Source organism: Trifolium pratense, linkage group LG5, assembly GCF_020283565.1.
Source record: "Trifolium pratense cultivar HEN17-A07 linkage group LG5, ARS_RC_1.1, whole genome shotgun sequence".
In the NCBI taxonomy this organism is placed as follows: Eukaryota; Viridiplantae; Streptophyta; class Magnoliopsida; order Fabales; family Fabaceae; genus Trifolium; species Trifolium pratense.
This window is the reverse complement of record NC_060063.1, coordinates 1,751,568-1,765,107: the sequence shown is the minus strand read 5'-3', so window position 1 is coordinate 1,765,107 and position 13,540 is coordinate 1,751,568. Positions and strand designations below refer to the sequence as shown.

The following is a 13,540-nucleotide window of genomic DNA, read 5'->3' as shown; positions in this document are numbered from 1 at the left end:
TAAGGTTTTGTTAAATCTTAATGATGAAGTATGTTGGATAGTGTTCCACATAATAAATGAAGAGCTTATGCTAATTATTTGTGAGTGAATTCATGAACACATATACATGCATTCATGAATTAAATAGGATATTGGATATTCCAATAAAGAAGTATATCGGATTATATTTATCCGATAAAGAAGGATATTAGAGGTGAGATACTCTAATAAAGAAGATGGTACCACATGCATTAGTAATGTCTAGGATTGACATTCATGAAGTTGAAGCATTAGAGTTGCATTAGGTTATATGTGTGCATTACTTGATAAGTGATATGTGACATATAATTTGGTTAAGTGTAATAAATTGTAGATTGATTATTTGGTACTTGATTATACATGTTTAGAACTTGTAATTGAGTAGTTAATGGTGATGCATGTTTATAAATTATGAATATGCTTGTTGTTGTTGAAGCAGTGTTTAAGTACCTTTTACTTGCACTTATATTTTGATTATGTGATCTAACTCTCATGCTTTGTGTTATGTGCTGGACCGTTGGGGGTTCAGATTCTCAGGTTGAGGATCCCAATCAGAGTTAGAGGGCTTGCTCGTGCTCGTGGTAGTGCGCTTTTTGGTGAGGAGTTAGCGTAGACTACTCCTTAGATATATGTTATACATCTTTTTGATGGGTTGTATAGTATTGCTCTGATTAGGTTTTACCGGGCCGGGTTATGCGTTTGGATTGTATTAAGCCCGTGATGGCATATTTAACTTTGCTAATCCTATCTTTTGTTGTAAACATAATATCCTTTGTTGATATGGCCTAGAGCCTAGGGATATTGTGTGAACAATTATGATCATTGTATGATATACATTATGATAATTACTCGCTTTTAATTCCGCTGTGCTAGCATGATTTAATTATGCCGTGGTTTTGTTTTATTAACATGTGACGCCTAGATTTTCTTAAGTGTTTTATTTATTTATATTTAATAAATTCGCGTTAAGGGGTTTGGGTGTTACATAATGGTCCAGAGAATTCAAGGAGCTTAAAATTAAAATCATATTTCATACCGGAACAGGTCAGGCCAGACCATGATAGGCCTTAGTCTGACCTATGATTTTTCTTCAGGCCTGAGTCTGGCCTACGGCCTATCAAATGTTATTTATTTTGGCCTGGCTTGAGCCTTTTTAAAGCCTTGTCTGACCTTGTAGCCTATTTAAAAGCATGTGTTACATAAATGTCTCTATATAATCTTTTTAAAAAGGCTAAACAGGCCTTAAAAATCTATTTCACATTTAAATTTTTATAATTTTTTCAACATTAAGAAAAAGCTAATAAAATGATTAGCACAATAATTAAAAGTTAATAAAATAACAAATATGATTAAATAATAATATACTTTTTCTTTGGCAAAAAAAATATAAATAATAATATTATATAAATAATAATAATTAAATATAAACAGGCCGGCCTATCACGCTTTGTAGGCTTTTTTAAAAGCATGATTCTGGCCTATTTATGTAAACAGACTTTTTCAAAGTCTAAGCCTGACATTTTTAATAAACAGGTCAGACCAGCCTTACACAGGCCAGGCCGAAGGCACCTGTAGGCCGCCTGACCTATTCCCAACCTTAAATGTATCTACCAAAGCCTACTTTCTACATTAGTTCGAATTCGTCAACTTTTATTTACTTCTCGCTGAACTGTAAATTACTATGATCTCTACTTACTAGCAATTAGTGGGGTAATTAAAAACTTAAACTAGATATCTTTAAGATTTTACTTGAGTTCGACTGTTCATAACCGGTTAATATTATCTTAGAGGAGTCAAATCTCATGTTTGTATTTTTGTGTGTCATCATTATTATGTGTTGTTTTGGTGTGCGTGTTTTGTATAACCGCAGCAAAAAATAAACATGATTGTTCTAAAGCGTTGTTATGATGCTATTACTCGCAGCAAGATTTAACGCTGTTCAAAAAGGTGCAGTTTTCACACAGTTTTAGATCAGAACCGTCTGATCTAAAATATGTGGCTGATATTGTTTTAATATATAAAACTGTGTTTTAAATCATAACTGTCTGATCTATAATAAATGGCTGCGATCTGTTACTGCGTGAAACTGCGTTAAAATCCAACATGAGGAAATCCGGATCCCTATTACTCCCAATCTCTTCTTTCAATCTGAAAGAGTACAAATTATTTTAAGGTTGTTGAGATTCCAATGAATTTTTGGACATTGTTTTGGCCACTCAATTTGAGATTGAATTGGATATACCTACGGTTTTGTTAGTAGGTAAAGGTCAAAAATATAGTACATCCAACAAGGGCAAATTGTGTTATACCCCCTACAAAATAGACGAATTTTGCATTACCGCCCTGCAATTTTTATTTTTTTTTGAAATTACCTCTCTGCAATGTCAAGATTCCTTTCGTTACCCCCTAGTTCAACAAGTGAGCATATGACATGAATGAATCTTGACGTGACATGACACGTGAAAATAAATTAATTAATTTATTTATTTTTAAATGCCAACTCAGTAATTATTTATTTTTTAATTAAAAAAAATGAAAAAAAAACTTTTTTTTTTTACGAACTTCAAAAGAAAGTTGTTATTTTTGTTTTTGCAGGGGGTTAACGCAAAACACGATTTTGCCCAAATTGTAAACTTTCTTCGTTTTTGCCCCAATCCCCTTGGTTTGGTAAAAAATTCGACAACATAAGACTTAATTTATAAGGTCTTCCTTACTTGACAAGATAATAAAATCATAATAAAGTCCATAATTTACACTTGGTAACTACTACACTTAAAGTGCATCATTCATTAATTTGTAGGAACTTTCACCAACAAAATATAAGAGTTTGGGACTGGCTATATGAAAGTTCCTACTAGAAGTTGGTGTAAGCATGCATTTAATTGAAGGTGAAAAAACTTTATCGCGTATTTTGCAGGGGGTAATGCAAAACTCGTCTATTTTGTAGGGGGGTATAACACTATTTACCCTAATTACTGAGTTGACATTTAAAAATAAATAAAAAATAAATTAATTTTCATGTGTCATGCCACGCCAAGATTCGTCTATGTCATATGCCCAATTATTGAGTCAGGGGGGTAATGCAATGAATCTTGACATTGTAGAGGGGAATCTAAAAAAAATAAATTGCAGGGGGTAACGCAAAACTCGCCTATTTTGCACGGAAATATACCACTATATTTACTCATCTAACAATGAGAGACGTGTATAATGTACGGTGAAGGTGGCCGACAATTAAGAAAACACGAGCTCTACCTACGGATTTTTGAACCTTCAGTGACAAATTTTATTTGTCACTACAAATCAAATTTTTTGTTTTAATTTTTTTTAAATGGTCAATATTAATATGTTAATTAATAATTTGTTATCTTTTAGAGATGAAAAAATTGAAGTAAGATAATTTTTATCACTATACTTAACTCTTTCACCTCAACCATCAAACCAACCAACGTTTTATAATACCATATTTGCACTTCATTAGTTGGACAAAGTTTGGTTTTGTATAAGAAAATCATAGAAATATAGATAAAATGAAGAGAAATTAAATGAGACTATATATTTTATACTTCCTTCGGTATTTTATAGAAAAAACTTAACCTTTTTAAATTTATTAAATAATTAATATATTTTGTCTAAATTATAAACCAAATACATTAATCATTCATTGAATTTAAAAAGGTAAAGTGTGTCTTCTATAAAAGTACTGAAGGGAGTATTTATTTTCGTTAGATGAAATGATTAAAAAAATCAGAGGATATTTAATTTAATAAATATTTTTATTACTATATTTTTTATTAAAAAGTGTTAGTATTTTTCTTTAATTTAATAAATATTTGTATTGGAAACACTAGCCTACAAAGTAGGGTGTTCGTTGTATGGTTTGGTTTGGTTTTGAGCATAAAAGTCATCCTAACCGCGAGATAAAAATGCATGCGGTTCGGTTTGGTTCGGTTGGTTTTTAAAAAGTCATCCAAACCAAACCAATGCGGTTTGAATTGGTTCGGTTGGTGTGGTTTACAGCATAACGTTTCAGTACCGAACATGTTAAACATAAAAAAATCTTGAAGTTCCAAAATAACATTGTAGTACCAACAAAAATTGTTTATCCAAAATAACATTATAGTATCTTACAATTTTAAATATCCAAAAAAAGAACTTGAATTTCCAAAATAACATCACAATACCAATAAAAGTTGTTTATCTAAAATAATATTACAACAGCAAAATAACATTTGAGTACAAAAAATAAAAATAACTTGAAGTTCCATTAATTTGGCCGACTGACATGGTAATTCGGCTATGTATATTGAAATATATATATAATAGTAACTTAATGCGGTTTTTGCTGTATCCGCAATTTTTGCAGTTTTTACGGTTTGCAGTTTTTGCGGTTTGCGGTTTGCGGTCCAGTTAGAAAGTCATCCAAATACATCTAAACCAAATGCGATTTTTGGTTTGGTTTGGTTCGATTTACGGTTTTACTTTTGGATTGGTTCGGATACGATCACCCCTACGTACTACAAATATTTAAATCTGGAAATAATTAAAGTGGGTGTATTATTTTAATAAAAAAATCAATAAAAATAAAATGAAAAAGATAAGAAAAACGTTGAATATAAAATAAAATGAAAAAGATAAGAAAAACGTGTTGCAGTGTAATTAAAATTTTATATAGTGGATTTGTACCAAAAAAAATATTATATAGTGGATGTAAGTGTATTAGTGGAAGACAATAAAGTTAAAAGAAATTTTTTTGTTACAATTTTCTAATGAAAAATCCACCACCAATGTCTTTTCTTTCCTTTCTTTTTATTCTAAAAAGAAAATTTTATATCTTTCTTTTTCGACCCGAGCCGTCACAATTTTTCTTTTCGTTTTAATTATCAAAAAGAGGAGAGGTATAAAGTTGAATTTGGATCATCTTTTTCACTTTTCTCTGCATCTTTCTCCTTTCTCTCTATCTCTCTCTTCATTTTAATCTCTCTTCAATAAAAAATTTAAAAATAATCATCAGAGATAGTGAGTTTAAGAGAGATAGAGAGGAATGAGAGAGATGGAGAGAAAAGTGAAGGAGAGGATTCAACTTCGTATAGAGTCAACTTTAGCTTGAAATTACTACTCGAAATCATTTTTTTTCTCTCATTTAGTTTAACAAGTGTGATTTTTAACATATTTGTAGACCAAAAATATGTCATTTATTCAACGAATCTGAAAATCAACTAATTTGAAAAGTGAATTTTTGTTTATAAATAAAGGATGGAGAGGGTATGTGATAACATGACAAAGCGGTTAATGTCAATTGTGACGAGGTCATTAAATTTTTTTTTACTTTCACCATAAGTTTAATCCGATTCAGAGCCAGTTCTGACATATGTAACACTAACACATGTTACGGTAACACATGTATTTTGAACAATGTTATTTGAATAACTTTTTTAAAAAATTTTAGAACAATTTTTTTTCCGCCTTTTTTTATTAGACAAAAATAATAAAGAGAAAAAATAAGAATATAATTTGAATACGAGAGAAAAGTTGTTTAAAATTATCAAAAAAAAAATTGTTTAAATAATATTGCTTATGTATTTTATATACATCAAACTTTGTACACTCCACAATGTAAAATGTAGTACGTCTTTTCTGAAGTACAATATAATTGCACAATGTTTTGTTCTTTTCTAGTAAAATAGTAGTACATTTTATTCGATGACCATGCATAGGTTCTACACCACATAATTTACACGTACACTGCATTCATCAGATCGTGTCACCATCATTTTAATAAAAGACCAAGCATATTATTTTTTCGATGAACTTAACAAGTAGTTTGTTACTTATAGTAGTTACTGAAGGGAGTATAATTTAGAGCTGCATAAAATAATAGTTCAGTCGGACCTAAATATTAGAGAAAATTTATTTTTTTAGATTCATTAAGAGTTTGATGTATTCGGTTCATATGTGGATCAGATAAATTAGATATTTAAGACCAGATGGAGTAGTGTCTTTGTGTTGGGTCATAAGGGTATCCGGGGATCATCACATCGGTCTTTGAACAATACACAAACGATTTGAACACCACACTTTTACCCAAAATCTTATGATATTAGGTTTACGGGTCATGTCACTTATAAAGTGTTCAACATATACTTTTCCATCCAATGTGGGACTGAACTCACACTTAAAATATCAACAATATCCCCCTCTAGTGAGAGTCCATCCAATTTGTATGGGTATGCTCCTCATGAAACGAAAGCTTTTTTTATCCACTTCCCACCGCCGTTGTGGTCCATCAACAGAACACGCCGCATGAACACCTTGTCAACAAGATTTTTGTTGTTCAACCATCCGCTATGATACCACTGTTGGGTCATGAAGGGGTCCAGGGATCATCTTACTTATAAAGTGTTCAATATATATTTTTTTAAATCCACACTTGAAATACCAACATTTTGTAACGTTTCCAAACTCACCGTTAATTCAAACACATAACTAACCATTTCTGAGTAAAACAGTATACTTTAAAACTTCGATAAGCAAAATACATTATAATTTTGTCAAATTTACCGTCAATTCTACCCCACTCTTTATAATTAATTTCTCAATAAGCAAAAGTAGTTTCCAGAGTTTCTTTCTATCATATATAAAAAGGCTATATACACATTCATAAGATATTCACATCATCCTTTTTTTTTTTTTGACAAAAGATATTCACATCATCCTATAACTTGTGTTTTTGTGGTATTAATTCTTCATAATTTGAAATCATGAATTCTATTCAAGTAACACAATAAAAATGGAAGGGCAAAGCTAAAACAGAATTACCAGGATGCAAAGCTGAACAAGTATGGCCACTTTTAGAGGATTTTTTTGGCCTTGACAAATGGTTTCCAACTCTCTCAACATGCATTCCTCTTGAAGGAATATCCGGAAAACCCGGTTGCGTCCGATTTTGTGGCGGTTTCAAGACTCCAGTTGATGAACATGGCAAACAAACTTTGAATTGGACTAAGCAAAAACTTCTTTCCATTGATCCAATTCAAAGGGTATTTAGCTATTCAATTATTGATGGAAATGTTGGATTCCATAATTATGTTTCAACAGTTAAGGTACTTGAAAAAGATGATGCATGTGTGATTGAGTGGCTTTATGAAGTTGAACCAGTTGAAGGGTGGAAATTGGAGTATCTTGATCTTTTCATTGGTTCTGGCTTGGATGAGATGGGTCAAAGAATTCAAGGAGCTTTGAAAATCATGGAAAATGCACTTGTTGGAGTTTGAAATTAAAGTCATATATCATGATTAATCACCAAAGAGCTTGATTTCTATTTGAGCTCGAATTCTAGTTTAAATGGTCGTTGGTGAGCCTTTACCTCTCAACCGAACTCTAGATATATATGATAATTTGGCCGTTTCCACTAAAGATCAAATGACTAAGAAAATTACTTCATTTCTACGTATGTTTAAGTTTTTACTAGTTTCGACTGCTCATGAATGTGTTAGAAGAACTAAATAAAAACTAAATAAAATCTCGTGTCTACTTGTATTTTTGTGTATCATTAGTTTTTCGTTATTTATTATTAGTAGAAAATTAAAGTATGTGTTAAAAGTTCTTTCGTTTTGGTGTGTTTTGTATTTGTAGCAAAAATTAAGCTTGACTAATTTTAAAGTAGGCTTAATTAGTAAAATGGTTCCTTAAAGACATTTTTGGTTTCAGATTGATCCCTTAAAGAAAAAAAGGTCAAAATAGGTCCTTAAAGAAAAAAAAAGTTTGAATAGCTCCCTTAAAGACATCCCCGTTAATCAGTTTGGTCCTTAAAAAGAGGTCTGAATAGGACCAAACTGATTAACAGATATGTCTTTAAGGGACCTATTCGGACCTTTTTTTTTTTAAGGGATCTATTCAGACCTTTTTTTCTTTAAGGGATCAATGTGAAACCAAAAATATCTTTAAGGGACCATTTTACTAATTAAGCCTTTAAAGTATTATTCCATATATCTTCTATTCTACCACTTCCTTTTTTGTCAAAATTCTTTTAAGGTTGTTGAGATTCCAATAAGATGTTCGCATGGAGGAATCCATGAATTTTAATAGGTGGGCTTAAAGTTCATTTATCATAAATATTAATATAATGCGATAAATTTTCACGTATCATATTTCAAATGACTTTTTTATTGTTATATTCTTCAATTTGAAGTTATAGATAATTTAATAAATATTAAAGATTAAACAGTTAGATTATCAAACTGATTAAGTTTTGAAGTCTTAACAATTACATGTCATAAGAAAAGTCAATTGGAACATAGGACTTGTCCTTTTATAAAAAATAATAGATATTAAAATTAAAAACGAAATATTTAGGACCAAAGTTTAATGTCTTTAGGGACGAAAAATATATTTAAACATTAATTATATATTTAACCATTATTTATTTGATTCTAATACAAGCATAAGTGTAGAAAGATACCTGATTTCTTTTGCGATCCTTTCCTGCGTCTACCTTGCACCGTTTGCCATTGATGGACATCGTCCCCCATCCTTCAGAAGAAAACTTTTCACCGTTCGATTGCTTCGCCAAAACTGGTCCCTAACCGAGGGTAACCCCGTTGCCGGAGAAACCGAGCTAGGACTTTAAACTCTCGTTTGGCTAGTCAACCAATCGTTGCAAAATGTGAGAAAGGATGGAGAAGTCATATAAGGAGATAAAAATTGTATCAATGGCAAAACAAAAAAAATATGTCTCGTTGTTATCCCATATTTTAGCTCAAGGTAAAATATGTTATAATCTTCAGTTCCAAAGACATTTATTGCTATAAAAACCTGTTAAATGGTTTTAAATAGCCTCAGTCTTTAATGTCTTCAAAAACAAGAGAGATTATCTCTCTTATCATATCATTTAAATGAAGGTTAAGGGTAATGTCTTTAAGAACAAGAGAGTTCTAATGAAAAACTTCATATTTCAAGACTAAAGAGTGTTTCGATGGAAGCCAGTGAATCGAAGTAGCCAGGGATTATGGACTTAGAGTATTTTTCATCATTTAAGTGTGATTCGACTTCGACGGTTATGACGGTTCAAAGCCTTGGTTCATTTCAAATGCAAAAGGACGCGTGGCTGAAGTTTAGTAGTTTAACGTTAGGATAGACGTTACTTAGTTTTCTATAAATAGGAGTATGTATAGTCGAAATAGGGGTCACAATTCATTTACACAAAATCTCAAACACTCAAAGTATCCATGTTAAGGCGAGAAACGAGTTACTCGAGAAAGATGTATGAATCAGTGAACCTTTTCACTTTCTTTGTAATTTTTACATTCTAAATGCAAATTTACTTTCCATAAGTCTTTATTTTATAAAGCATTTACAAATTCTGCATTTCATTGGTTCTCTCGTTCGAGTGAACTTACTTTGTTCGTATTTAATATATGTTTTAGAAATCAAACATATTGTTCTTTTGCAAAACAAGGATGTCTGTAAAGATAAAATTCCAAACTTCTTTTAATAAAATGCATAAACAATTGTCCCAGGATTTACTAGTTGATCCTTCAAGTAATTAATTTAAACTAGCGGTTGTTTACCAAAAATCAGTGTAAACACTCGTTAAAAAACCTTCCTAGTAAAACCCAGTGGGATAAAACCTAGAGAAGGGAAAAAGAGTACAAATTCAATAGTGTTTTGTTGGGTCTTATTTGAAATTAGATTTGGATGAAGCATTTGATCGAACACCCTGCGGGCATAGGTAATTGAGCCGAGATTTGCATAGGAGCTGATGAAATTGATTAAGAGAGAGATTTCAGACATTGCAACATCAATATCATCGCACAACGAACACCCAAATGATATCACGACATACTTTTTTACGAGCTTCCCGGACAGTTTCGGTGCACTTGCCATGCTCATCAAATATTATGGCAACGTTACAGAAGTTGTTATTCCTACCAAACGCGATGCGGGAGGTAGAAGATTTGGATTCGCACGGTTTGCTCGAGTAACGGATATCCGTGGTTTTGAATTGGAATTAGACAACATCATCATCGGCCGTGACAAGATCTCGGTAAATTTAGCGCGATTTCAACGTGTGGAAGGGGAGAGGAGATTTGATCGTAACCAGGTAAGGAAGGAGGGTATGAGGAGCATGAGGGATGAAGAACAACATGACAAGGCGGCGAACGAACGATCACTAGCTGGGACTTTATCATTTACCTGTAAAGAGGTGCCTAGATCATTTGCCCATGCGGTGAAAACTGGCAAATTATCACGTCAATCAGGCGCACAATCCATTGTTTTGTCATGGAGGACATGGAGAAATTACAAAAGGCGTTTGTCGGGGTAGTACACGAGCCGAGTATGACGTATAACATTCAATCAGCCTTTCATAGACAAGGATATTTTGGTGTCAAAGTTACCCCTTTAGGTGCAAACTTAGCGCTTTTAGAAGGACAGGAGGATGGTGAAGTCGAAGCTCTAATGGATGACGCTAAAGGATGGTTGGATCAATGGTTTAAGGAGATTCGATCATGGTGTCCCAGTGATTTAGATGCTGAACGAACTGTTTGGTTGAGGATTTACGGGGTTCCATCCCATGCTTGGAATGAGGTTTTTTTTGCCCAATTAGTTAAACCATGGGGTTCGTTTATTAACGAAGATGAAGGTACGTTGAAGAAAAGCACAATGGATGTTGCACGTCTCATGATTCGCACGTCGTGTCAACAAATCATTGACGAGTTCATCGATGTTAAAGTCAATGGTGATGTTTACCATCTTCGTGTTCTGGAAGACTCTTATGGACCTATGCGTATCATGATTCCTCAAAAAAATGGTAACGAGGGACGAGATTCGAGCGTCGAGTCGGAAGAAGATGAGGAGGAGGAGGTTCGAAGGATGTGGACGGAGGGGGACATGGAGGATAGAGAATCAGAGGTGGGAGAGTTATTAGCTTTAAAGTCAGCCTCTAATGCTAATATTGTACAAGTTAATATCTCAGGCCCAAATTTGGGTAGTAACAATGATAAGGAGGGAGGGAAGGAAAATTCAAAATGTGTGGATGGGGTTAGAAGCAAGGAGGATAATAGGTTAGTGGATGGTGGTATTTTGTTGGGCCAGGAGGATGGTGCAGGTGGGACACAACATACTGGCAACACTAATTTATCTATCACAAGTGGTGTGGTTAGAAATGAGACCCAATCTGCAGAGGTGGGCTGTTTGCAACTTTCTCTAGTATCTAAAGGAGGGGGTGAAGGTCACAGAACAGGGGGCGTTTATAGTGATGGCCCACAAAATGTTTATCTTAAGTTGACTAAAGCAGGCGCAATTGGTAACCAAGACGCACAAGGGAAAGGCATGACTCGCATTCACCCAACACCTGCAAAAGTTAGAAAACATCAACACACTATTCAACACTTGAACTTGAAGATTCGAAATCCAGACTTATCTCTTTCGTCTTTTCGTGCTAACCCAGCCGAGGATGAGGCTTCATCTTGTCATTCTGTGTCTAACTTCAACGGTGTAACGCGCAACCCTCCTTCGCAACATCGTCTGAGCAGGAAATCAGTTTCATCTTTGTCATCGGCCGGCGAGATTCTCTGTTGTAGTTCTCTTAGTTCGTCAGATTTTCGCAATTGCAACTGAAGATTTATTGAGAAATATGATCAGGAATCGGCTCAGAAGTTATGGCAGGGAGCGGCGGAGTTAGGGGTAGTGGGTGAAGAGGTGGAGGGCACCTATGTCGAAAAAATTCTCAATAATGAAAAGAGCGATGAAGCAGCGAGACGTTTGAGGGAGCAGAACAACCCGGTTTTATCATGAAAACTATGTCTCTTAATTTGAGGGGGTGGGGTGAAGCGGCGAAACGGCGTCGACTGAGTTCGTTATTACATTCAGGTGCGTTTGATATGTGCTTATTACAAGAAACAAAAAGATCTACTTTCACTGATTCTATGATACACGGTTTGTGGGGAAATAAAGATGTTGTTTGGATAGCTAAAGAATCCATCGGTCTCTCTGGTGGTATGTTATCTATTTGGAACAAAGATTTATTTTCTTTTCATTATAGTTTTATCGGTGTTGGTTTTCTGGGTATTTGTGTGGAATGGAAAAATGGGTTGTTGTATATTGTGAATATCTATTCTCCCTGTTCGTTGGCTGGTAAACGGAACTATGGAAGGATTTGTTAGAATTTAAATCAAACAATGCTATCGGAGATTGGGTTTTAGGGGGTGATTTTAATGCTATATCGAAGAGTGGAGAAAGAAGAGGTAATAGTGGCAGGAGGAGTTTGTCGAAGAGGTCAGAATTTTCCCTTTTCATGGAGGCTATGGAAATGATCGATATCCCGGTTCTAGGGAAGAAATTTACTTGGTTCAATTCTGATGGTTCGGCAATGAGCAGATTGGATCGATTCCTTTTATCCGAAGGTTTTATTCACCAAGGAGGTATATCTAATCAATGGATCGGTGACCGAGATATTTCTCACCATTGCCCTGTTTGGTTAGAATGTTCTAATCTTAACTAGGGGCCTAAACCCTTTAAATTCAACAATTGTTGGGTTGATCATCCAAAATTCCTTGATCTTGTGAAAAACATTTGGGCGAAATCCGATGTAAGAGGCACAAAGACTTTCGTTATTTCAGAAAAGATGAACAGATTGAAAGAAGCGTTGAAGAAGTGGAATCGAGATGTTTTTGATTTTAAGGATATGTGTATTGACAAAACAGTGACAGAATTGAACGAGGTATAGGACTTAATTGCAAATGGGGATGTCGACCCGGCTGATTTAAACTCGAAGGAGTTGGTTAGGAATTTTTGGGAGCAAATTCATTCTAAAGAGAGTCTTCTTCGTCAAAAATCTAGAACGAAGTGGATTCAAGAAGGAGATTCTAATTCACGTTTTTTCCATTCAAGTATAAAGGGGCGTCGTCGCCGTAATTAGATCATTATGTTAAAGAAAGGAGATGCCTGGATAGAAGGAGTGGCAGCTATTAAAAAAGAAGTGAAGAATCACTTTGTTAAGCATCTTTCGGAAGACTGGAATTCTAGGCCTTTTCTTCAAGGTGTTGATTTTAATTCTTTATAAGTCAATGACAATGCTTTTCTTTTAGCTCCTTTCGATGAAGCATAAGTAAAAGAAACAGTGTGGAGTTGTGACGGTAACAAGAGCCCGGGTCCAGATGTTTTTAATCTTCATTTTTTCAAGGTGTACGGGCCAATTGTGAAAAACGATTTGATGAGCTTTCTAGCTGAATTTCATGAGAAAGCTGTTTTACCAAAGGTAGTGACTGCTTCTTTTTTGACACTTATTCCGAAGAAGGATCATCCGCAGGATCTTTTTGATTACCGCCCTATTTGTTTGATTGGGAGCTTGTATAAAATTCTTTCAAAAATATTGGCGAATCGTTTGAAAAAGGTGTTGGGAAAATTAATCTCCTCTTGTCAATCGACTTTTCTTCCACAGCGTCAGATTTTAGATGGGGTGTTGGTTCTTAATGAAGTCATCGATCTCGCCAAACGTAGGAAAGATAATTGTCTGTTGTTC

At 34.0% G+C, this 13,540-nt stretch overlaps 1 pseudogene; it reads left to right on the top strand.

Moving 5' to 3' along the window:
• Positions 1 to 6,764: 6,764 nt before the first annotated feature.
• On the top strand, positions 6,765 to 7,351 carry LOC123885060 (annotated as a pseudogene).
• Positions 7,352 to 13,540: the final 6,189 nt, after the last annotated feature.